Source organism: Sciurus vulgaris, assembly GCF_902686455.1.
Source record: "Sciurus vulgaris genome assembly, chromosome: 8".
Taxonomy (NCBI): Eukaryota; Metazoa; Chordata; class Mammalia; order Rodentia; family Sciuridae; genus Sciurus; species Sciurus vulgaris.
In genome coordinates this window covers 20423990-20449987 of record NC_136468.1, presented here as the reverse complement: position 1 = coordinate 20449987, position 25998 = coordinate 20423990, and the positions used below count along the sequence as shown (strand labels likewise).

At 45.0% G+C, this 25998-nt stretch overlaps 1 pseudogene across 1 annotated transcript; it reads right to left on the bottom strand.

Annotated features, from left to right (window-relative positions):
- Positions 1-1566: 1566 nt before the first annotated feature.
- On the bottom strand, positions 1567-2440 carry LOC306667620 (enolase-phosphatase E1-like; annotated as a pseudogene). Its single transcript has one exon. The product of its transcript is annotated as an enolase-phosphatase E1-like (transcript).
- Positions 2441-25998: the final 23558 nt, after the last annotated feature.

Here is a 25998-nt window from a genome sequence, read left to right as displayed (position 1 = left end):
TTCAAAGGCATGTATTTGAAGAGACAGCAGTGGGGGCAGGTACGGAGGGCTTTGTGGGTAACCATGAGGAATTCGGATTGTATCCCAAGTGACATGGGGAGCTCCCAGGGCCCTTCAAGAATGGGATCGAATCCATCTGATTGATTGATTGATTGATTTTAAATTCATCCTTTTATTACCATTCATGATTTTGCCATCATTTGCAAATTATTTCCGTTTTTAAGATTACTTATTTTCATTTCTATTTTTCTACTCTTGTATATTTTGCAGTTTTTAGAATCTTTAAATTAGCTACTAGAAGATCAAAATTATCAACATAAAATCATTTGTATCCCCTGTCCTCTCATGTTTGCAAGACTACTTCCTGTTCCTTATTTGAAGCATCCTAAAATTATTTCTCCAGGATTCATTAGGAAAATAATTGCCTACTTCAAGCATTATCTGATATACTTCAAACATAAGATTCTCAAAAATGTAAGAAACCCCACTAATATACTGAATGCTTACAACCCAGATGAAATAGTAACCATATATGTATACATAATTCAAATGCTAGTTAATGATTTTTTCCACTGGCACTCCATTAAAACACATACATTGCACACATAAATAAGACAAAACTAAAATAACATTCTTATTTTTAAAATTTTTCTTCAATCTGAGTTTGTTGTGATTATAGTAGTATGTGGTATAGTTTGGGAACCTCTATAAAACTGAAAGAAGAGAATGGTTATATTAATCACAAGATAAAATTGACGTGGAATCCGATTAGAATGGAACCAGGATAAATAATACTGTTATAAAATTTACATTTCTTACCTTCAAGGGGAAAATATTACATATTAGGACTCTTCTTGGTGTTATGAACAAATTTCAACAAAACTTTATTTTAAAAAATACTAAGTAGCAATGAATGTATATTCTTAAACTGTGCTAAGATAATGTTAGAAAGGCAAATGGTAACAATCAGCAGAAGTAGAATACATTTAGTTAAACATTAAGAACCTTATTTCCTCTTTAGCTGTTATATCAGTGTACCTTTTTCATCGATAAGGGAGGCACTGGCCATGGGTACTACATGGTTAGTAAGTTTGTTCTTAAGTAACAAATACTTGACTAATCAAGACTCAAGTGAGTTTTTTCTTCATTTTGCTCTTTTGTACAAAGGGAAGCAAACATGAAATGCAGCTGTTGTAAATCTTCTAATTCACCATTAAAAGAGGGTAATGAATTGTTCAGGATGCCTCTGAAGAATTTCCAGTATTAAAAATAATAGGCCTCTGAATAATTATCAAAATTAAGTTCTCATTTTGGTATAGGATTTGATAATCATAACACATTTGATCTGTATTTTCTTCTATCAACTACACTTTGCCCTCAATAAGGGTTAGTGCTAGGGTCTCAAACTATTTCTATGTATAAAGCATCTCTAAATAAGTTTCTTTTTCACTGAACTGAAGACTTTTCTCACTTTTGTGCCCATGAAAATGAATGAGCATACACATACATATACTTGCATACATATGTATGTATATATAAGTAAGTTACTTTACTGTTAGAATAAAACTAGGCGCTAGGGGGACAACTCTGAGGAACAGTCTGGTCTTCTGTAGCAATCTTCCTCTGTGCTGAGGAAGGCAGGCATAGTTCTCTAAGGGATGTGATGAGGCTGTAGTGAGTTTTGCATCATCTGTTCATCCTGCAGTGCCAGGTCTCGCCACCACAGCTACGTCGTGCACATCTGCTTCCTCAGCAGCACCGCCTCTAAAGTAACATCTGTTAGAAATAGGATGTTGTTGGTTGAGCATCCAGTGCTGTTTGCAATCTTTCTGTAACTCCCACTCTCTACTTTGTGTCCAATCTTGGTATCAAAGCGACCCTCAAAAAACTCAAGAACATTTCCCTCTGTAGAAGGCCCAAATAATGTTTTCTGGGCCTCTACACTTCCAGAAGAATAGATATACGCCTTCATCCCAGCTTCTCTCCACTTCCTGATTGCTGGACGACATCTTCAAAGAACTTTGCTTTCCTGCTCCCAGCTGTGGAGCTGCCCCCCACATGTGGCCCTGCAGCTGTTTGAGTGCTGTGGTCTTGGTCCAGAGACGTCTGCCAGCACACGTTTTCTACCACGGCCTGGCTCATCTGTTGAGGGTCACCGGCCCCATTCCCAGCTACTGCAGGGGTTGGAACAGCCCCATCCAGGTGAGCATCTTCTTTAGCCTGTTTCCTCAAAAGATTGACATCCTGCTGGCACGCCTCCTCTTCCCAATGTGTCTGCAGATACTCTTCAACCTTTTCTTTGATGTAAGGAAATAAAATGTCCTTCACGAAAGCAATCGGGGTTGTGGTACCTTCAGTATCTAACAAGATCACAGTGACTTCAGCGGGCACCGAAAGCACAACCGTCTCCCTACCAGATGGGACCATGGAAATCTGTCTGCAGGTACGGAGGGGGGAGGCAGCGCCGGCAGCGCCCCAGGACAGTCTTGGGCAGCAGAGAGCCCTGCGACAATCTCGCAGGTGGCAGCCGCGTGGGGCCTGAAGTGCACGGGACAGGACAGGATCCCTCCTCAGACAAGCAAGTGGAGAGGACTGGCGCCCAGGGGTCAGGACTCAACACTTCGGAGCACAGGCCCAGACCACCTGCCTGATTTATTATTTTCAAAGATTCTTCTCTGTTTTGTGGGAATAGACTATATGGTTGGGCAAGAGTGGAACCAGGAGATGGTCTAAGTCATGTGGCACTGGTGGGGAAACCCAGAGCTAAGCTCACAACAGGATGGTGTCCTCATCTGAGATTCTGATTCATTTAAAAATTTTTTTTGAAATTATATTATTTATTGTTATATGGTGCTGAGGATTGAACCCAGTTCCTCATACATGTGAGGCAGGTGCTCCACCACGGGGCCACAACCCCAGTCACTGATCCATTTTTTAAGAGGTTGATTTCCGGTACAGATGGGGGAACTGAAGTCCTAGGGAGAATACTGTGCCCACCAGAGGTTCTAGGAAACTGGGAGGTAGAGGGTTTTATAATGAAGGGATTTCAACCCTTTCTCAATGGCAAGAGTTCCCCGCTTATTGAGTCTCATATTCGTTTCCAAAGAGAATATAAATTGTCTGCCCTTGTAATGATTTAAGCAGACAACATCTTTTCTGTGACTGAAGACCTGCTATATTCCAAGATATAATGCCAAAATTTCTTTACTTTCCTTACCTAATTCTCATCATTATTTCATCACCAGGTCCTAGGACTGCCCCTGCTTGACAATGAGGAACTGTAGACACACAGAAGTCAAATCACACCCCAGGTCACCCAGTCATAAATGGAATCCGGGTCCCTCTGACCCTGAGGTCCAGAATCTTCCCAAGATGTGCTGCAGCCTAGCAAGGAGGAAGGGACAAACAGCCTGGAGGACAGGGGCGTCCTGGATGAGCCTCTCTCCCTTCCTTTGGCGGTGTGACGCCCTCTTTCCCAGGGTGCTGAGCCAAGCAGGGCCGTGGTAGGCAGGCAGACCCTGGAGAGCCACACGGCCACAGGAGTCCAGAGGACGGTACTTCTTAGTTTGAGCCTCTTCTTTCTAAGTGGCTCCAAAGGGGGCACACTGGTGACGGATGAGGGAAAAGGGAAGCTGCTGTATTCTTAAAAGTGGTGGGGACCTTGTGGGCCTTTGGTTCTTTTGTCACCTCTTCTAGGTGGCAGGGGTGGGTGAGGCCAGGTGGAGGTGTCAGGCCAGGTGGACCAGTGGTGGCAGTGGGACCAGCTGGTCAGGATGCTCAGGTCAGCAGGCTTAGTCTCCAAGATGCAGCCTGGTCCCAGGTAATTCTCACCACTCATGAGTGGAAAATCCTTCTGCAGGTCACATAAATGAGATGGATTTATCCAAGGAGGGTCCTCCATTTCAAGCTGCCAGGAACTAGCAGAGTTTGGGTGGGGAAGGATGTCAGAGGGGTCCCAGCTGATGGATACCTCTGGAGTGGGTCATAGTCACGTCCACGGGCCATTAACCAGCTGTTATAAACTCCCCAAACACAAATGCTGGCTGACTCCGAACTGCCTGCTCATGATGGAGAGAGGGAGATTGGCAGGGAGACAGTTTAGTTTCTCACTGTCCCCCATATCCCAAAGGCCATTTTAATTAGCTTTCAAACAGCATTTGGACTCTTTGGTCTTTGAGTTTGTACTTAGGGCCACACACACGCACACACATAATCCAAATTTAATGAAATCAGGGGAACATCAAAATTGCTACGCTGCATCAGCGTCTCATTAAAATGGACATCTCTTGCTCCAGTTAAGGTAGAAGGGCTGCTTTGTAGTTTATTAGCGTTCTTAATTATTTAAAGCAAAATTTAAATAAATTTGTGTTGGTGAATAGAGGTCAAATTTTTAATTTAATTAATTAATTAATTTTTATGAACAAGGGATGTTTTCTAGCTTCCAAAGTAAGCTGCCAAAGAAGGAAGGGCGGTGACTAGTTTTGAATATAATATCAGGTTCTGGGTAAAATTGGGCATGTTTTTTCAAAACACACTGCTAATATTTGGAGTGGCGTTGTAAATATTCATGGGAATGAAGGGCGGTGGGAGCCACGCTCTGGTGCTGTGAAAGGACATCCGGCCAGCCTGGGGGAAACAGCTGTGAGTGACAGGAATGGCCGCACTGGTGGACCGCCGCATCCACAGTAAGCGAGCCGGCAACTGAAACAGGTGAAGTATTTTTGCATGTGTGAGGGAAGGTGGGCTAGGAAGGAGCAGTCACGGAACTGCGAGCTGAGGCTCAAGGACTGGGAAGAGGACGCTGGTGGGGTGACTCAGAAAGAAGGACGTGATGTGAGAGGTGGGCCAGGGGAGGAGCTGGTTCACCCTTGTCAGGATGCAGCGAAGGTCAAGGGCAGGCCTGAGGGATCTCAGAGAATCCGTGCCTCTGGAAGGGGAGGAGATGGGAGGTGAGGAGGGGGTGTTGGCTGAGTTTCCCAGGAGCTGGGCACATGAGGGTGTGGGGACTCTGGAAGACCCATATTGATGAGCACTGGGTTTTCCCTGAGGAATCCATGTTGGCTCCACCGTGCACGGACCCTCTGTTAAACTGCTTTCTCTAGCATCTGCGTCCATTGGGGTCCCAGTAAGAAACAGATGGCACATTCAGATTGGGTGATTGAGGACACTTTAATGAAAGGACTGTGTGTAAAGATGTGGCCCCCGCAGGGGGTGAGGAGACCAGGTGGGACATGGTCGCGATCCTCGTCAACCCCCTGCTGGGGGCTTGGTGGGGAGAGTGAGACCTGGGGAGGGGACAGGGCCACCTGGGTGGGGAAGACCACCTGCCTCCAAAGGGGAAGGAACAACCCAGCCTCTTTCTCCTCCTGTCTCCCGCTGGCCAATCCCAACTTGAAGCCAGATGCCATTGTGGGGCTGGCAAATCCCAATTCCCCAGGGCCAACAGCAGGCCTGGAGATGAGGGAGGTTGATGTGGCAGTGTTGAGTCCAAAGGCTGGAGACACGGGCAGGTGGTTGTAGTCTGAGGACGGAATTCCCTCTTCAGGAAATCCTGCTCTGAAGACCTTCAGCTGAGTGGATAAGGCCCACTCAGTAGGGAGAGGCATCTGCTTTACTTCAAGTCATCAGATTATGAATGCTGATCACACCTAAAGGCACACTTTGCAGTGGCTTCTAGACTGGTGTTGACCGAACAACTGGTCATCGTAGTCTAGCCAACTTGACCCACTAAAAGAATTGTCACCACCCTCATGATGGGACAGAATGGAAGAAGGTTATAGCACCATTCATTCAGGGCCTTCCTGTTTAAACGCTGCTCTCACATGTGTTGGTTTATCTAATCCTCAACACCATGTGGTAAAATGGAATTATCATCCATATTTAATGCCTATTAGAACTGAGGGTCAGAGAGGGTAGTGCCAGAGGACACAGAGCTGGAAAAATACAGAGACAGGTCGACAGTTCAAATGTCCTGACTTCATTTCTAGCTAGTTTCTACCTGAGTAATACAATATTTTTAAATGCCAATATGGAATTGCATGATATAAGGTGATAAAATGGGGGATTGAGACAGCAGAGACAAAGATCAGTCATGCGTTGATGATTGTCGTAGGTTTATTACACTTTTCTCTACATTTTTAATATGAGAGTTATGACAATAAAATTTTAATATAATCTCTTGGCTTTGTGAGCAGTTTCCTGTCTTATAAAGTAGACACTCGAGCCCTCTCATTTGTAGCAGCATGAAAAACAAGTCCTCTGGATCTCACTCAGCTCATCCCTGCTTTGTTTTTGAAGGACATTCTTCACCAAGGAGAGAGGGAGGTCATAGCAGGCGTCTTTGCTATCAGGTCACACTGAGCATCTTCGGATGACACTGAGCCCCCTCAGTCCTGCAGGCTGACACAGGTCCGGCCACCATGTGGTGCTTACAGGCACAGACTCAGCAGACTGGCACTGACACCTCCCTCTGCCACTTCACAGCCATATGACCTTATCAAGCTGCTTAAGTTCTCTGTACCTCAGCTTCACCACAGCACCTACCAGGCGGGTTCCTCAGGAGGGCTGAACGACTGGAGTCTGGCATGTCGTGAGAGCTACGAAGCGCAGGCTGAGTGAATCAGACCCTGTCCATGAAAGAGAACCAACTTTTGGCTGGGTGTATTTTGATTTCCTGCTTCTGTCTGTCTTCCAATGCCACAAGAGAAAGCAATAAAATAGAATCAGTCATTCCGTCAACAGTGATTAAGGCTCTTATTTCACACCTATTACAATGATGATCATAAAGATGAGAGTCTTTGACAACAAGGAACACAGCTTAGTTGGGAGAACTGGACCATTAATTATATCAACATTTCTTAACATTTACTACGACATAGACCTTTAGAGAATTGTCTGAAGGTTGTAAACAAATCTGCAAGATGCTAATACATGTAAATTATTGTGTTATCAGGTTAAGAATTAAAACTATCAAGAACTAAAATAAACTGTCATACATCACAGTATTTGTTATACTATACATGATTGTTGGTGGAGATACTACAGTATCCACCATATTTCTTTCAGGATACACCATGCACCTCGCGGAGCAAAAAGGGACATTTATTTTAACAATTTTCATAACTTTTTATGATTCTTCATAAAAGCATCTGTACCTCTCCTCATGCCCAGCTCTACGAGTGTGGAGACATTGCCCGTCTTGTTCACTGTTGTTTTCACTAGCCTGACAAAGTGCCTGCACACCTTAGCTGCTTACTAAGCATCTGTTGACTGACAATGCAACTCTTATCAAAGGCTAAGGACATTCTTCACAGAACTAGAAAAACCAGTGCTGAAACTCACTTGGAAAAATGAGACCCAGAATAGCCAAAGCGATCGGTGGGAAGAGAGAAGCAGGAGGCGTCACAATACAGGACCTCAAATGGTACTACAGAGCTATAGGAGCAAACGCTGCCCAGTACTGGCGCCAAAACAGACACGAAGGCCAATGGAATACAATAGGAAGACACGGAGACCAACTCACATAAACACAGCTCTCTGAAACTAGACAAAGTGCCAAAGACATAATTTGGAGAAAAGACAGCCTTTTAAGAAATGGTGCTGGGAAAACTGGAAATCCATATGGAGAAGAATGATATTTGACCCCATCTCTCACCTGTACAAAAGTTAACTCAAAGTGGATCAAAATCAGGAATTATGGGCTGGGGATATAGCTCAGCTGGTAGAGTGCTTCCCTCCCATGCACAAGGCCCTGGGTTCAATCCCCAGCACCCACCCCCCCACACCAAAAAAATTAAAAAAAAATTAAAAATAACAGGAATTAGACTAAACACTATGCAAATGCTAGGAAAAAACAAACAAAAAAAAAAAAAAAAAAAAAAAAAAACCATAGGCCAAATACTTCAGCATGTAGGAACAGGAACTGACTCCCTTAACCAGACTCTTAGAGCACAAGGAAAAAAACTTAAAAAATCAATAAGTGGGATAGCATCAAATTAAAACTCTTCTGTACAGCAAAGGAAACAATTATTAGTGTGAAAAGAAAGCCTACAGAATGGGAGAAGTTCCTTACCACCTGCTCCTCAGGGCATTAATATCCAGAATATACAGAGAACTAAAAATGACTTTACACATACACACACACACACACACACACACACACACACACACACACACACTCACAAACACAAATCACCTAATCAATAAAAGGGCAAAAGAACTAAACAGATGCTTTTCAAAAGAAGAAATACAAATGGTCAACAAATATATGAAAAAATGTTCAACCTCTCTAGCAATTAGGGAAATGCAAATCAAAACTACTATTTCATCTCACTCCAGTCAGAATGGCAATTATCAGGAATACAAGTAACAATGTTGGTGAAGACGTGGGGGGAAAGTTATTGGTGGGGCACAAATGAGTGCAACCACTCTGGAAAACAGTGTGAAGCTTCCTCAAAAAACTAGGAATGGAATCACTATGATCCAGCTATCCCACTTCTTTTTATATCCAAAAGGTTTTATTTTTTAATTTATTTTTTATAGCTTATTTATTTTGATTAATTGTAAACAAATGGAGTAAAACTTATTTCTCTGGTTGTACATGAAGTAGAGTCATACCATTTGTGTAATCATACGTGTACATAGGGTAATGATGTTTGTCTCATTCTGTTATTTTTCCCTTCTCCCCACCCCTCCCACCCCTCTTTCCTCTATACTGTCCATCCTTCCTTCCTCCATTCTTGCCTCCCTCCCACCCCATTATGTATGATCATCTGCTTATCAGAGAGATCATTCGGCCTTTGGTTTTTTGGGATTGGCTTATCTCACTTAGTCTGATATTCTCCAACTGCATCCATTTGTCTGCAAATGCCATAATTTTATTATTCTTTATGGCTGAGCAATATTCCATTGTGTATACATACCACAATTTCTTTATCCATTCATCAATTGAAGGGCATCTAGGTTGGTTCCACAATCTGGCTATTGTGAATTGAGCAGCTATGAACATTGATGTGGCTGTATCTCTGTAGTATGCTGATTTTAAGTCCTTTGGGTATAGGCCAAGGAGTGGAATAGCGGGGTCAAATGGCGGTTCCATTCCAAGTGTTCTAAGGAATCTCCACACTGCTTTCCAGAGTGGCTGTACCTTTCCCCCCACATCCTCGCCAACGCCTATTGTTGCTTGTATTCTTGATAATAGCCATGCTAATTGGGATGAGATGGAATCTTAGGGTAGTTTTGATTTGCATTTCTCTTATTACTAGAGATGTTGAACATTTTTTCATATATCTGTTAATTGCTTGTAGATCTTCTGTGAAGTGTCTGCTCATTTCCTTAGCCCATTTGTTGATTGGGTTATTTGTATTCTTGGTGTAAAGTTTTTTGAGTTATTTATAGATTCTGGAGATTAGTGCTCTATCTGAAGTATGTGTGGCCAAGATTTTCTCCCACTCTATAGGCTCTCTCTTCACATTGCTGATAGTTTCCTTTGTTGAGAAAAAACTTTTTAGTTTGAATCTATCCCAATTATTGATTCCTGCTTTTATTTCTGGTGCTTTGGAAGTCATGTTAAGGAAGCCTGATCCTAAGACAACATGATGAAGATTTGGAATCAGCATACTACAGTGATGTAGCCACATCAATGTTCATAGCAGCACAATTCAGAATAGCCAAGCTGTGGAACCAACTTAGGTGCCCTTCAATAGATGAATGAATAGAGAAAATGTGATATATATACACAAAGGAATATTACTCAGTCATCAAGAAAAATGAAATTATGGCATTTATCTGTAAATTGATGGAACTGAAGATAATTCTAAGTGAAATAAGCCAGTTCCAAAAAGTAAAAGATCAATATTTTCTCTGATATGTAGAAGGTACAGAAGATTTACAAGCAATCAACAGATATATAAAAAAAAGTTCAATATCTCTAGCAATAAGAGAAATGCAAATCAAAACTACCCTAAGATTCCATCTCATCCCAATTAGCATGGCTATTATCAAGAATACAAGCAACAGTAGGCGCTGGCGAGGATGTGGGGAAAAGGTACACTTCTACATTGCTGGTGGGAATGCAAATTAGTGCAACCACTCTGGAAAGCAGTGTGGAGATTCCTTAGAACACTTGGAATGGAACCACCATTTGACCAGCTATCCCACTCCTTGGCCTATACCCAAAGGACTTAAAATCAGCATACTACAGAGATACAGCCACATCAATGTTCATAGCTGCTCAATTCACAATAGCCAGATTGTGGAACCAACCTAGATGCCTTTCAATTGAAGAATGGATAAAGAAACTGTGGTATATATACACAATGGAATATTGCTCAGCCATAAAGAATAATAAAATTATGGCATTTGCAGACAAATGGATGCAGTTGGAGAATATCAGACTAAGTGAGATAAGCCAATCCCAAAAAACCAAAGGCCGAATGATCTCTCTGATAAGCAGATGATCATACATAATGGGGTGGGAGGGAGGCAAGAATGGAGGAAGGATGGATTGTATAGAGGAAAAAGAGAGGTGGGGAGGGGTGGGGGAAGGGAAAAATAACAGAATGAGACAAACATTATTACCCTATGTACACGTATGATTACACAAATGGTGTGACTCTACTTTGTATACTACCAGAGAAACAACGGTTGTACCCCACTTGTGTACGATGAATCAAAATAAATTAAAAAACAAAATAAAGGAAGGTGAGAAGTAAGGAGAGAGAAAGGGAAAAAAGGGAAAGGAAAATCCATCAAAATAGAGGAAAGATCAGTAGAGTAGTCCCTGGGGTTTGAGGAGGAGGAAGGAGAGCTGCCAAAAGGGAAGGACAGAGGAATGAATCTGACTGAACTGTCCTATGAACATACATGAACATGCCACAGTGAATCCCAACATCAAGTACCTACACAAGACACTAATTAAAAAAACTATGAATGAACTTAAGAAAGATCAGTAAAGTAGAGGGAGGGGAGCAGAGCGGGGAAATGCTGGGGACTGACTTAGAGCAAATTATGTTCCATGCTTTTGTGATCATTTCAAATGTATCCTAATGTCACCTATAACTAAAAAGAGTCAACACCCCCCCCCCCCCGGGAAAAAAGCATTTGTTGAATGCATAGGTTAATGAGTGCACAGGAGAGGCAAGGAACCAGACCGGGAAGGCAACGAACAGACTGGGGGTTCAGAGGACGCAGCCCCTGCGTTGAGATCTAAAGAACAAGTAGGATCTCATCACAGAGGAAAGGTGATGGGAGCAAGAGCGAGAGCTCTCAAGATGTGTCTAAGGAGCAGCAATGCTGGAAGGGTGGGACAGAGAGTGGCCCAAAGGGTGAAGCTGGGGAGCTGGGGAAGAGGCAGGCTGGTCGGGCCTCCCTCCGCGGAGTCTGATCCAAGGGAGGTGTTGGACAGGTGGGCAGCGAGGCTCAGGTGCCGAGGAGGGGAAGAGAAGGAGGCCCATCTGAGATGAGAGGACGGGCCGGACCAGCTGGATGCCAGGGAAATGAGCAAGCAGGAGGTGGGAGCAGCGCGGGGCCGCCCACCGAGAGGGCGAAGGAACAGCAGCAGGCGAGTGGGGCGCAGCTCGGGAGGGGGCGGTGCTGAGCCCGGCGCATGCGCAACGCCGACAGCGGTAGAATGGCGTGGTTAGCAGCAAAGATCAAAAGTCACCCTTCCCCTTCTGACTTGGGGTTAGGAAATCCTAGCCAGAAGCAGGATACGAAAATGAACAAGACGTTGTCCCTGGCCAAGGCAAGCTCCCCGCCTACGAGGGGGACAAGACACATGCATAATTATTGCATATGATTTCACATCAGGTCGAACGTGGAACAGGATGGAAATTCAGAAGGTAAAGAACAAGAGATCTCCTTTCCAGGGGCGACAGAAACTGCTCTACAGGGCAGAACTCACTGGCACCAGGAAAATGTAGGCATCTTCGTCGGCACTGACCTCCAAGAGCTGGTCCTTAAAACCCAGGTTCCACGGTAATTCTTGCAAATAGCCTTTGGTGGGGCTCCTTTTTGAAAGTCTAAATAAATTACACGGATTGCTTCCTCTTTGTCCACACGTTAATCTCCTCCGAGACTGCAGTGCATTAATCAGTCCTGTTCTCTCCTGGAAGTGCCTTTTCTACTTAGAGTTCTGCATGTCTGAGAGCGCCCCATTGATTCTCTGCAGCTGTCTTGGCCAGTATGGGAAGGAGCACAATCTGCCTGTGGTTCTCAGAGCCACTGGGGGCCTTCCCTGTGGTTGGGGTCCCACTAGCATTTTCTGGCCCCCAGATATCAGGACTCTCTGTGTCAATGAATGACACATTGGCTAAGAGTGGCATGATTCCCTGGCCCTCTCGCGAGCCCCTCCAGCAGCCTTAGGTGAGCCCCATCTCCTACGAGGTATTCACAGCTATTCAGCTTAACGACAAAGTGAGAACACAGTCAGGTGATGCTATTTGGACAGGCACCTGCAAGTTACCTGCTTCAATAAATATTCAAGAAGTGGCTCAACCAAAGCACGAACTCCGCTTCCACCCTTTCGTCCCCTGCCACAGCATTGCTGTCACTGTTACTAGTGTGCCGTGAGCTTGCCACTGCTTTTGGTGCTATTAGTGGCTTTGGAGTTCTCCGCAGGGCACTTTTAGAATTATTTTCATTCCTTCTGATTCCATTTTGCTCCAAATCTGTCACACCTCTGGGGCTTCCCAGATTTTATTGGGTGGGCCTTCTCCAGTCTACAATTGGCAGCCTCAGTCTCCTCCAGTGTGTTTGGGCACCTAGCCTAGTAGGGTGTCTGTCTTACTCTGTTTTCTAATGCTATTCCAGACTGGGTAAATTATAAATAATAATGCCTGTAATGATAAATAACATGCCTGTAATCCCAGCTACTCAAGAGCCTGAGGCAGGAGGATCACAAACTTGAGGCTGGCCTTGGCAAGTTCGAGACCAGCTTTAGCAATTTAGTAAGACCCTGCCTCAAAAATAAAAAGGGCTGGGGATGTAGCTTAGCGGTAAACCACCCCTGGGTTCAATCTCCAGTACTACAAAAAACAAATAAATAATAGCGGTTTGCTTGGTTCACAGTTCTGCAGGCTAGGTCATCCAAGATTAAGGGGCACATCTGGAGAGGGTCTGTCTTCTGGCTATCTCATAGCATGGTGGGAGGGATCAGATGGGTGAGGGTGGGAATAGGGGTCGATGTTATCCTTTCATCAGGAATCCACTCCTGGCAATAATTAACCCACTTCCACAATGCTCTGCCCTTGTGACACAATCACAGCCCAAAGTTGCTGCCTCTTAACACTGTCATGATGGGAATTAAATTTCAACATGAGTTTTGGAGGGGCCATTCAAACCATAGCAGCATCCCATGGTTAATTGGTCTGTAACGGTGCCAGTGCAGGGAAATACAGAGCAGGACTAGGTCCAGGATGGGTGGTCAGCAGTATGATGGGTCAGGGATGGATCTCCCAGGAATACCTTAGGAGAGTGCTTGCTTTACAAAGGAACTCCAAAGCTTTGGGTGGAGAGCGAAGCCCTGTTTCCATGCTTTGTCCAGAGCTGCTTAGCTAACTGCAAGCCCAGGAAGGACATATGTGTATTAAAAGGTCAGCTAGAGGCCGGGCATGGTGGCACATGCCTGTAATCCCAGCAGCTCGGGATATAAAAGATCAGCTAGAGCGTTTCAGATCCAAAATCCTAGGTGAGTCCAGAATTGAACAAAACCTGAAACTTGCTTTCAGTTTACTTCGTCAAGAGTCCTATCTACAGTATTCGAGCAGATGGCCTCCTGGTGAGACAGGATTGGGAGGCAGCTGGGGCAACCCTGCCACGCCTCAGAGGGAAAGCTGGCATTGCAGTGGAGTCAAGAACACGCGGGTGCCTCCTCATCCTCGGCACCTCCCTGCTGTGTGACAAGTATGGCCAGCTTCCTCTCCCCATCTGAGGCAGGGGGCTACAAGTAGGCTCCAGGGAAGAATCTTACCAAACACAGGCCAACATCTGCCTTCAGGAATTTGAGTTCGAAAATGAGCCATCAATTTTTTTTTAAATATTTTTAGTCGTCGATGGACCTTTATTTTACTTATTTATATGTGGTGCTGAGAATCAAACCCAGTGCCTCACACATGCCAGGCAAGTGCTCTACCGCTGAGCCACACCCCAACCTGAGCCATCAGTTCTTGAAGGATACAGGATGTGGTGTTATCCCACTCTTGGACTTGCTGATGTCCTTGCCACAGAGGTGAGGATCTAATTGGCACCGGGACACATGGCAAGGACTTGACCAAATGGAATAGGGCAGGGGGTAATAGTTAGATCCAAGGGACCAAGATCATATAGGGACTAAAAGTCAAGGTGGTTTGGTACACTGATATAGACTCTTAAATTGCTCCTGCCTGGGTATAGGACGGAACGTGCTGGACACACAATTCTGGCTCAGTGGCCTCTTTTGAAGAAAGAAAGAGAGAGAGAGAGAGAGAGAGAGAGAGGTGATGGGGAGGAAGGGACGGAGGGAGGGAGGGAGGAAGGAAAGAAAGAGTTTCAGTTGGTTGTTAAAGTTAATTTAGTAGAATAAACTTTAAAAATACAGAAAGAGTGGTAGAATCTCTGAGAACATCTGCACAGACAGCAGAGTGGCATTCAGGCTGGGCTTCCTAACTGTATCTGGAATTATCCTGAGAACCCTCGAGCGTGACTTTTCATGAAGATAGCACAATGAAGAAAGTGCTTGGCTGGCCATCTCTGAGACAGTTATCAGAAATGAACGCAAATGCCAAGGATGTGCCATCAACTAGATGGGAATAAAAGACCTCGGATCACTGTCCAGCAATTCAGCCACTGAAGTCCTTCCCCCTGAGTGTCTCTGTGCCCTTCATTTTGCAGAATATACAGCTTCAATCAGCACTGCAAGAAAGATGCGTCCTCCGACTGCTCAAGCAAGATGGGTGCACCGCTGCCCCTGAAGATTCTATTGTTCCTTTCCTGCTCCCTGCCCTGACTGTGCCAGTCCCAAGCTTGCCAGGCATTCCCCTCCCTATCTCTGGGGTAATTGGAGAACCCTGCTTCCAGCCAAGGCAGTTGGCTTGGGGACATGGACTGGGGTGGGACTCACCTAGTCTCTCATTTAGCTGACAGCATTCCCATCCTGGCCGATCAGTAACCCGTTCATAGGAAAACTGTTTGAGGGGGTTCCAGGCTGAGCTCCTCAGAGATCAGTAAGCAGGAGCTTATCAAGTAGCGTTTTCAGGGACAACATCTGTGAGGCACAAGGAACATGCCTGAGCAGAGGGAGAAGCCGAGCAGCAATGTAACTGCATCAGATCTCAGTTTATGCTACAGGGAGCTCTGGAGGCCTTCAGAGCATCCCTCCTTGAGATGAGGGTCTTCCTGCTTCACCTGGCCATTATCGCCGATTACTGGATGAGAGGGAGTGAGGTTCTGAGCAAAGGACTGAGGGCACTGTCCAGACTCAGCTGAGGGCCGTCCAGCCACCATTACTCCCAGCAACTTGGGGAATGAGTCCCCCGGTCCCAACAGGTGGAAGATCCTCTTCTGGATGCCTTGTGTTCTACCATCACAGCAAATGACCACACCCTCCTGCAGAGTGGCCCTCCACAGAAGAGCAGAAAACTTGGAAACATGAACTAAAGGTCCTTCCCAGAATGGCATCGGCTGTGTTCTTACGCAACTTAGCACCTCAGTCCCTAAGGCCTGAGCAGTGTCTGTCCTTAGCGGCGCTAGAGGTTTGACAAATTTATTTCATGCTGCTGTTTATTTGGATTCAGCCAGACTCTTCTGCAGCATTTAATTGTCATGGACATCATGTAGCAAGAGGCAGCTGAGAGACTGAAATGAGCTCCCAATTTGTCTTTGGAAAATTTTTCTCCATTATGAGACTAGAAAGATTAAAGGGATAATAATACCTTACACCCATATCATGCTTTCCCCCTAGCAAAGAGCTTTCATATGCACATTAGCTTATTGGAGCCTCACAATAGTCCTGTGGGGTAGTTATAATAGGAATTATTATTCATCTTTGGGGTGACAAAATTATAATTTTGGAAACTTATGTCTGCACCTTACACATTTCTTCTTCTTCTTCTTTTTTTTTTTTAATCTACCAAGATCCTTTCCATTGCCTCAAAACCCAAGAAGGCTGAATGAAACATGAAGGCAAGCAAGGAAAAGAATTTTCCTTCCTGCATGCAGATCTGGCTTATTACATCTCTCTCCCATCTCCAAAGTGACAATCCAAGGTTTAGGACATAGATGTAAATCACCACACAAAGACATTGGAAGCCTTGAATTCCTGGACCTCATCATTTATTTATTATATCCCTACTATGTGCCAGTCACTGTGTGCAGGCTGCCTTGGTGATAGTAAAAATCAGAGTTCACATGGTATGAACAATCCAGTAAGGGACATAAAATAGGCACAAATGTTGGGGAAAAGAAGCATGATCAAATTGGAGAGGAGTTCAGGGAGTGCACTCATGTCCTAACAGAAGAGGTGGCATGAGAGCTGGTCCCTGAGGATGAGCAGTTCTCCCTCAAGCAGGCGATGTGAACAGCAATGGTGACCTTGTGGCTTAGCATTCATTGGTCCTGAGCTTACTGCATGGCAGGCTCTGGGCTGAAATGAAGGCCATAACATTGGCTGTGTTGCTGATGCACACAGATCAATATTTAACCCACTGAATGCTCATAACCACCATCAGCCAACGAAACAGCCCACACCTGCTTGCTCTTCCATTGACGTGCTTTCTAACCATGTTTTGTGTTTGCAACACTTCTGTTGAATTTGATATGACTGGGTTTAAAAAAAAAAAAAAAAAAAAAAAAAGATTTGGTACAGTTTTCCTTGAAGGAAGAGATACTCCACCTGCGGTCTTTGGGAGCATTCTAAAGATGCTTGGAACAGCAGATGCTTTCCTATCTGCACTGAGTCAAGCATCTATTTGCTCACAGGTGATACATAGAGGTGGTGCCCGAGGGCAAGGGACTTTAAATAAAAATGTTTTTCCCAGAGTTGCCTATTTGTCTTGATTTTTTTTCCATCTTTATCACTTTTATTCTTCTCCTGGAGGGAATATTCCTAATAGGATTAATAAATGAAAAATGTAAATACTGAAATATAGATTTTTGGGGAAACCTTTTCATTACTAGCTTTGCAGAGGCCGAGTCACGTGGGGCATCTGTTAAAGGCCACCTCACATGCTGCCAGGAGGGGAGGACTGCACAGAGCTTTTCAGCCATCTGTGACTCCTTGGGGTCACCTATCCTAGCGGTGCAGATGAAGGAGAAGGTGCCGACCCTGGGAACCGAAACGAACTCCAACCATAACACAGGTGACATGTCACACAGGATCCTCCACCTGGCCTGGACGGTGCAATTTTCTCTTTAGTCTGGAGCTTTTTTTCCTTAATTTATTTTTATTGTAAACAAATGGGATACATGTTGTTTCTCTGTTTGTACATGGAGTAACGGCATACCATTTGTGTAATCATACATTTACATAGGGTAACGTTGTTTGATTCATTTTGTCATTTTTCCTTCCCCCTACCCCTCCCACCCCTCTTTTCCCTCTATACAGTCCCTCCTTCCTCCATTCTTGCCCCCCTCCCACCCCCCACTATGTGTCATCATCTGCTTATCGGCAAGATCATTCATTCTTTGGTTTTTTGAGATTGGAGCTTGAAGTTACATTTTGCTCTACTATTGAAGAGCTCACTGCCGAATTTTTGAAAATGAAACTTCTTTCAACAAGAGAGACGAAGGAAAGGAGATCTTTCACCAGTTTTGGATTGATGCCTAAACTCTAAATAGTTATTTGAAAGCTTGGAGGATTTGGGAATTGAAAAGAATGGGGATGGGCATGAAGGAGAGAGGAAGGTGATAATCGGGAATAAATGTGACAGGTACTTATGCAATTTGTGTGTGTGTAGTACTGGGGATTGAACCCGGGGTTCTCTACCTCTGAACTACAACCAAGCCCTTTTTATTTTTTTGTTTTGAGCCAGGTCTCACAAAGTTCCTGAGGCTATTCTGGAACTTGCAATCCTCCTGCCCCAGTCTCCCAAATGGCTGGGATTACAGGAGTGTGCCACCACACCTATTATGCAACAATTTTAGGCAAATGGGATATGTTCATAGTCTTGATCATTTCAGGGAATTATGTGCAAAGTAGAAGGAACCCATGTGCATTTTGGGAACTGGGCATCTTTGTGGGGCAGAATGGGTCCTTGAAGCATCTTTTGGTCCAGGAGCTACACTGGACTGCAGGTTAGATTTCAAGTCATAGCTTTGTCCCCATCAGCTCCAGGACCATGGGCGAGTTATTTGGCATCTCTGCTCCTTTTTTTCTGTTTTGAAAAAGTGAGAAAATAGGTGATATGATCTCTAGAGTTGCTAAATATTTTCAATGGTTCCATTGCAGGATCAAAAGCTTCATAAAATACTCCTTTGCTAGATCCATTCAATGCTCTTTGACATCACTGGATGAAGAAGGAAATGGACTCTATAATGGCCTTCCCTTCATTGCAGACCATTCTTCATTGAAAAGAGGAAACTAGAGACATAGCAGAAGAGCCAGGGAACAGCACCCAAACTCCCCTCTCCATCTCCCCCTGGGAAGGCAGCAAGATGTGACCCTACTGGTCATTGCTGAGCAAGACATCCTGAGAGTCTGACAGAGATTGCCAACCTAGCTGCGACCTCTCCCCAGGCCCACCCTCCCCTCTCCTGCCGTTAACAGCCCCTTTCTCCTCATTATCAGCAATTTCCATTTGGAACAGGTCTGTCTAGATCAGAGACTCATTTCTGGGCATTGGTCTTGACCTGACCAAACCAGGAAGCATGGGTATGTGGAGCTGTGAACAGGAGACGAGAAGCCAGCTCACCTTTTCAGGGCGATGGGCGGAGATGGAGTCAGGGTTGAAAGCTGGTGTAGGCAGGAAGGCTTCAAAGAGGCATGAGCTCAGCTCAGGGACCCGACGTCTCAGGTGGTCCTGAGAGGACTATTTGTAAGGAAGACAAGAAGGAGACTTGGGGTGTGGATCTGCCACTGCAGCCAGAGAGAGAAAGGGTGACTAAGGTTGTTTCCCCAGTCCTCCAAAAGCCATCAGTTTCCTCAGAACCTATGCATATCACAGAAAGAAATGCGCTTCTGTTCCTCATTCATCCATCGTTCATTCGCTCAACTAGCAGTTACTGAATGTGTGCCCCACAGCAAACTGGGTGTCCTCATGAATCCACTGGGGGACAGAAGATTTGACAATTCCTGCTTCCAGGGAGCTTCAGTTCTAGTGGGAGAGACTGGCACTCAATAAATAAAATGAAAATAATGACATAATATCAAGAAGTGAAAAACGTTAGGAAGAAAACAGAGCGAACTGATAGGACATGCAGGAAGGGTGGGTTCCATCTGGGGAGAGGCAGCTTCTCCAAAGAGAAGATGAGATTTGAACTGAGACCTAAATAAAGCAAGGGAGCAAATCCTGGGCATTTCAAACAGTGGGAACAAATCTTCAGATCCCTGAGGCAGGGGTAGGTTCCCTGTGTCACAGGATAGCAACCACGCATCTCCAGCAGAGTGAAAAAGGAGGCATAGCACGTAAACTGTTGGAGGGGAACGATGGAAGCTGGAGCTCCTTAGGACATTATTTCAATCCTCCAGGCTGGAAATGACAACAGGGAGGGGCAGGCTGGTGGCATCAGAAATGACAAAACAAGGTCACATCCTGAAAACATCCTGAGGGTGAAGCCACCACGACTTCCTGAAAAATTAGATTTGAGTTGTAGAAGAGGAGTCAGGCATAACTCAGATGTTGGGACTGAGCAACTGGGACAATGGTGGAGCCACCCAACTGAGACAGAGGACACTGGGAGGAGCCCGTTGGAAGGAGGTGGAATTAATAGTTGGACAGGTGGGAACTGAGACACCAGACTTCAAGTGGAGATGTTAGGCAGACAGGTGGAAAGGCCACCTATTTCTTCTTTTTAGGAGTGGAAGGATTCAGAACTGTCCAGAGTGGATCATAGTGGAGCCATACCAATATCTATAGATGGGTATCTTGCGGAATAAGGGGACATTTTATTTTCTATGCTTTCCGGGTACATACAGTTATGCTCAGAAGTCAATGTAAGAGTCTGTCCAGGGATTCATGTGGATCAGGACCCCTCACTTTGTGCCATAGCTGGAGACATCTGCAGAGCAGATACTGAGACAAGACCAACTCTTTGGCTCAAAGCTCAACCTGAACTCTGGAACTTTTCCTCCTGCACAGCTGAAGTGAACTAAAGATCTAGCTCTGTATTTTGATCTTTTCAAGGCCAGCCTTGGGTGTTGGAGTTCTTCTGTAGAAGAATCTCTGGCCGAAGTACTTCTTCAGCTAAAATTTCACGGACAAGGTTGGTAGTTGACAACCTTTCATCCTGTCTCCCTTCCTCTCTCCTGCCTTTGTTTCCTATCATACCAGGCATCCCTCATGGACCATATTTCTGTATGTTACATTTCTTCAGTTCATTATTTTATAATGAAGTCACTATCATTCATGAATTAAAAGTCATTACAAGTTATAAAAAGAGCATTATAAGTTATACTAAGACCATAAAAATGAGCATTGTAAATTAGGTAGCCCATGCTTCCACTAATGCTAGTATTTTCTGTATATTATTGTTTATTTCTAATTGTGAAAGCAAGTTGGCAATTTAGGCTCTGTTTTCATGGGTAGGGGAAAGGATTGTGGTAACCAGTTAATATTTGATTAGCTGATTGATCAACTGACTTCCTTCCAGGCCTTTTTCCAAGTAAATCCATGTGGTAAAAACAAAGAAATGAAGACAAGCCTGGGTATGGTTTGGGTCTTGCTACTAATTAGCTAGTGTCCTTGGGTAAGTCATTTAATTTTTCTGGCTCTCAGTTGCACAAGTTTAAAATGATTCATGATCCGAAAGGGCCCTCCAACCTCGAAATTATTATGAAATGTTTTCTCCTGTCATGTTTATTGAAACTAGCCATAGAAGAAGATTTTCATGATCTTCAAGTTGGTAAATTCCCTAATATTCAATGTATACAGAGTGTAAACAAAGTCAATTTGGAGGAAGATAAATATTGATAGCTGCACAGCATACAGTCAAGGAAGGGTGACCATAAGGGAGATATCCTCTGCCAACCTGGAGCACAGAACTCATTTAAATGGCCAGTCAACAGCTCTTTGTTGCCTGCATCAAAATTAATAGACTGGAGAGAGACTTTAGAAATCTTTCAACTTGATTCAAGAAGATCTATATATGGGGAAAAAAGAGAAAAATCTATTTCTGGGGGAAGCAGGAATCTAGAAAGTCAATGGAAGTCATTGTCAATTTTCCATTTTCTTCCTCCATTTTTTAGAAAATAAGAGGCCAGGAGGGGAAAAAACAAAACAAAACAAAACAAAAACAAATGGTTGATGGTTTCCTTGGTCTTTGGGGAAATACCTTGTTCCTCTTTCTCCCTCCTTTCCCATGTTCCCCTCCTTTTCAGTCTCTTCTCTTTCCCTTACTGTTGCATTTATTATTCATTCATCAAATATTTACTGTGATTTACTATGGATAAAATTCTGTGCCAATGCTCACAAGGATGGATAAGAAATGGCTCCTGGTGACAGTTAATCCATTAACACATGCGTCTGTTACCTGACATGGGATGGGTACCTCAAAAAGGAATTGCTGACAGTCTAATGAAGCTGCTCCCAAATAGGAACATGGTCCCTCCTCCCCACCAATCAGGAGTGCCTGTGAGCAAGAACATGGTCACCTTGCTGTCCACCGCTTACCAGGGCACTTTTGCTGATGTCTTTCCCCTGTTGGGCTCACTTCACAAGACTTGGGCTCCCCAAGTAAGGCATCAATTTCATCCTGTGAGGGTCTTAGCCAGGGTTTATGGCTGGGGACTGCTCAGTGCCAGCACCCAAGCGCATGACTTGCAGAAGGCTGGGACGGAAGGTCTCAGCTTTCATTTCTTAAACAAACTTTACAAGTTAATTACCTATTCTCATTTTCTTAAGGCCTCTCTTTGATATGACACACACTCACACACATACGAGTGTACATATATATATATATATATATATATATATAGAGAGAGAGAGAGAGAGAGAGAGAGAGAGAGAGAGAGAGAGAGATAAAGCCTTGGAGTTAAGGAGATCTGTGTTCAAATCTCAGCTCTGCTCCTCACAGTGTGCTACGCTGGGTGAATGACTTCATCTCCCTGAACCTCAGTTTCCTCACGAGTCAGCCTCCAAGGGTGCTCGTAAAAGTGTCAGACAATTCACGCACAGTGCTCTGTCACACGGTAGGTGATCAGTACCTGGTGGCTGTTGTGACTACGATGATCCTGCTAGATTTCCCACCGCATAGCAATGATCCTGCCAACTTCCACTGTATCAAAATCAACAGAACAAGGACTACAGAAATCCTCTCTCCTGAAATGATTCAAGCACCATCTTACATGGAGGAACCAGGAATTTAGAAAGTCAATCAAAGCTATTGTCCCTTTCTCCATATACTTCCTTCCTTTTACAGAAAATAAGGGGGGTGGAAAAGAGATGGAGGGCGGCTGGCAGTGCGACTCAGAGAAGCTACCTCAGTTGCCTTCCTTCAGACCTTGCATCTGTGAGGGGAGTGCTTGGCCCTTTTTAGCTGGAGCATTCTGTGACTAGGGAGACAACTACCCAGCTCCCTATTCCCAGCTTCCTCTGCATACCAACTGTAGCCGGAGTCGGGGCCTCCAGGAATCTCTCATCTCCCCTTGGACTTGCAGCATGACCGAGAATGAGTGACATTGCTCTTTTTTCTGGGCCTGCCTGTGGGTCTCCCAGCTGCAGAAGCCGCTGCTGGGGTGACCTGGGAAAGGATTCGTGGTATTTGGGGATACACACTGGATGTAAACAAAGCCCCTGGTTATGCTGGGTCACTTCACGCTTCTTCCATCCTGACCCTCATTACCACCTGATGTGCCTGTCTCCTTCAGTAGAAGATCAGCTCCATGAGACCCAAGGCCTCTCTGTGGCCCCCACCTCTGGGACTTCCAGTGCCAGAAGGCAGTGGGAGAAGAGTGGGCACTCCAGGACCATTTGCATGGACAAATGTGCGAGAGATGGCTGGCATGCACAGACTGGGGCCACAGGATGCCAACACTTCTAGGTTGGGCAACGAATAAGATGTAGCGCAAACAGTAGCTGGGAGAGACCCAGGAGCGCCACCCCTCCCCAGGGCATTGATATGATTTACCCAGTTTAGTACCAAGCAAACCAGGTGAACTGGCCTCTCAGCCGCATGTCATCCAAATGGGTTGTAGGTTTGTTGAGTTTTTCACCTTTTTGTTGTTTCAGGTGCATCTGGAGTCCAGAGATAGGGCTGTCATCGGGCAGTGGAGAGAGATGCAAATCATGCGGTGGATCTCAGAGAAGAAATGGGGCTGCCCGCGCTACAGCTGTCCAGCTCACCATACGGAGGAAGAGCTGGGAGACGAGACCCTCCAGGCATCTGAAATCAGAAAATAGGTGCCAGTGCAAGCAGGACCCACGTGGGCACTGTCCCACTCCCACCTTCCGGTGTCTTTCTCATGATGTGACTTAGACGTGGTTCCTCAGCCTGTCATGTCTTACTTGGTTTTAATTGTTCCCTAAATGCCATTGGGTAATTCCAATATTTAGCCCTTTTAAGTTCTATTTGTTCCTTAGGAACCTGGATCCCCGCCCTGCCTGCACCTTCAGGAAGCACAAGAAAGGATAAGACAGCGGGACATTGTGTATTTGGCTTCAGCTGGACACCCCTCCCGTATCCTGTGAAGCTGCAGCAGAAGTCTGCAGATGTGAGAGGGACCGGAACTGTCCTTGGAAACCGAGGGAGATGAGAGTTCCTGAGCCTGCAGGCCTTCGGTCTGGCTAGTTACAATGCCATCTATTTTTGCTTCATCGACTATGGCTGAGGCTGGGACTGTTTGCCACTCGTTAGATAGTACTTCATTTCCCCTCCTCTCATTTAGTGTTTCATCTGTCCGCCCTTGGCGGTGGAAGTGAATCACTCTGGGTCGGCTGCTCATCAGCTGGGGGCTCAGGTCTTTTCCTTCCTGAGTGTAGGCAGAAGCCTGAGAAAGAATTGCTTTTTTTCCAAGAGAGAATCACTTGCAATCGGCCTTGTTACCAATATCAGAATGATGAGTGAATGTACAGAGATGGTATCATGTGCAGAAAGAATGTGGGGTTTTGAGAGATCGCTTTCTGTCTTACTTTCTTTGGGCCTGCAGTCCACCCTGCCCAGTCACACCCAGAAAGAAAGAAAATAAAGGATTTTGGTAAGAAGTAAATGCAATGGCATATGTTCAGCACACAAGAGGTACCCAACAAATATTAGGCCTCCTTCCTGATGCTGTGTGGGCAATCTCAGCATTCAGTCTAGAGGGACAGCAGAAGGGTGACTGCCCATGACTCAGGCAAGGTCGGCCTCTCCTAACCTGATTGTCACTAACACTGGTCTTCATTCATGTCTGGGGCCAGCTTTTTGAACCCAATTCAAAAACCTATCTGCAGTCACAGTTGGAGAAAAGTTCCAACTTCTATTCCAGACAACTGCTTCTCACAATCTGAATCGAAGGTTGTAACAAAGGATGAAAAGCAAACCATAAGAAAACTCACCCTCAACCACGAACACGTCAGAACTTCCAGAACTCCGGGGAGGGACCAGAGAAAGAGAGTGGAGCAATGTCCCCACCAAGTGGTGTAATACTGAATGACTGTTTTGACTCCTGATTTTCCATTAACCTCCTCATCCCAGCAGGGTTAAGGAGCCTCCACCTGAGCCCAGGACTGGATTATTAGAGCACAGAGTTAATAGGGACAGCACACGCAGAGGAGACCTCAAACAGCGTGCTAATAAGGGTGGCGAGCAAGACAGTGGGGGCAGAGCAGCAGAAAGGAATCCTCTGCAGAGGACAAACAATACATGTCACGTTAGTCATTTGCAAAATGTTGCTCTTGTACCACTTAGGTCAGAATTGCCTGGCGAGCTTGCAAAGGTACAGATTCCTGGGCAGATTTCTCATTCTAGGGATTGGGACTGGGAGTTTGTATTTTTAACAAGTACCCCAGGTAAGTCTCAGGCACCTTAAAGTTTGGGAACAGAAAGTGACCAGCAAATGAAGTCCCATCAACTCATTCTATAAGATGAAAACACGAATCCAGTGGACAGTGGGAGGAGCATCACAGCAAAAAGAGAGAAGTTTGAAGGACAGTTCTTAGTATTGGGCTCACACACATGAACCCATGGGAGGAATATGGCATTTTTGTTTGCTGAACCACACACTTTAAACTACTTTTCCTTTTTTGCCAAATAAAAATTGCTGAACTTGAGTTCTTTCCAACACATTCTGGTATATAGTAGCCCAGTTCAATTCTGGGGGCCTTTTGTCCCTACGTAGAACAGAAACCTACCCTCCCCATCCTCTCCAACAGAAACAGATTCCTGGGTCCAAAAGGCTCAATTTATTTCCAGGGAAGAGGGGATTCAGTGCTGGAGAGAAGGTCTGCTTTCTCTGCCATTCATTTTCTCCCAGAACCAGCAAGGTGAGTCTTCCAAATTTTTGATGATTAAAACGAAGAAGGGATGGAAGGAAGGGAGGAAGGAGCCAGCAAACACGCACCTCCCTTCAGCTGCTCCCAGGTGACCTCTCCACTGGCCACTCTATCTGAGCTGGCTCATTCCTGTGCCCACGGGTCAATGCGGGGACTCTAGGACCAGAGCTTAGCATCTGTGTGCAGTCGGCTTGTGTGGAGGTGTTATGTTCAGTGTGGACCTTTTGGTGGCTGATAAACCAAAACAGAGTGAAACCTTGGTTTGTAGCATTTGTCTAAATAATCCCCTTGTGGCCTGTTTATTTCAAGCGACAATGTGAGGTCCTGAACATAGAAGATGTAATCATAAATAATCCCAAGAGCATAGATTATAGTGAGATGTAGTAAAATACATAGCAAT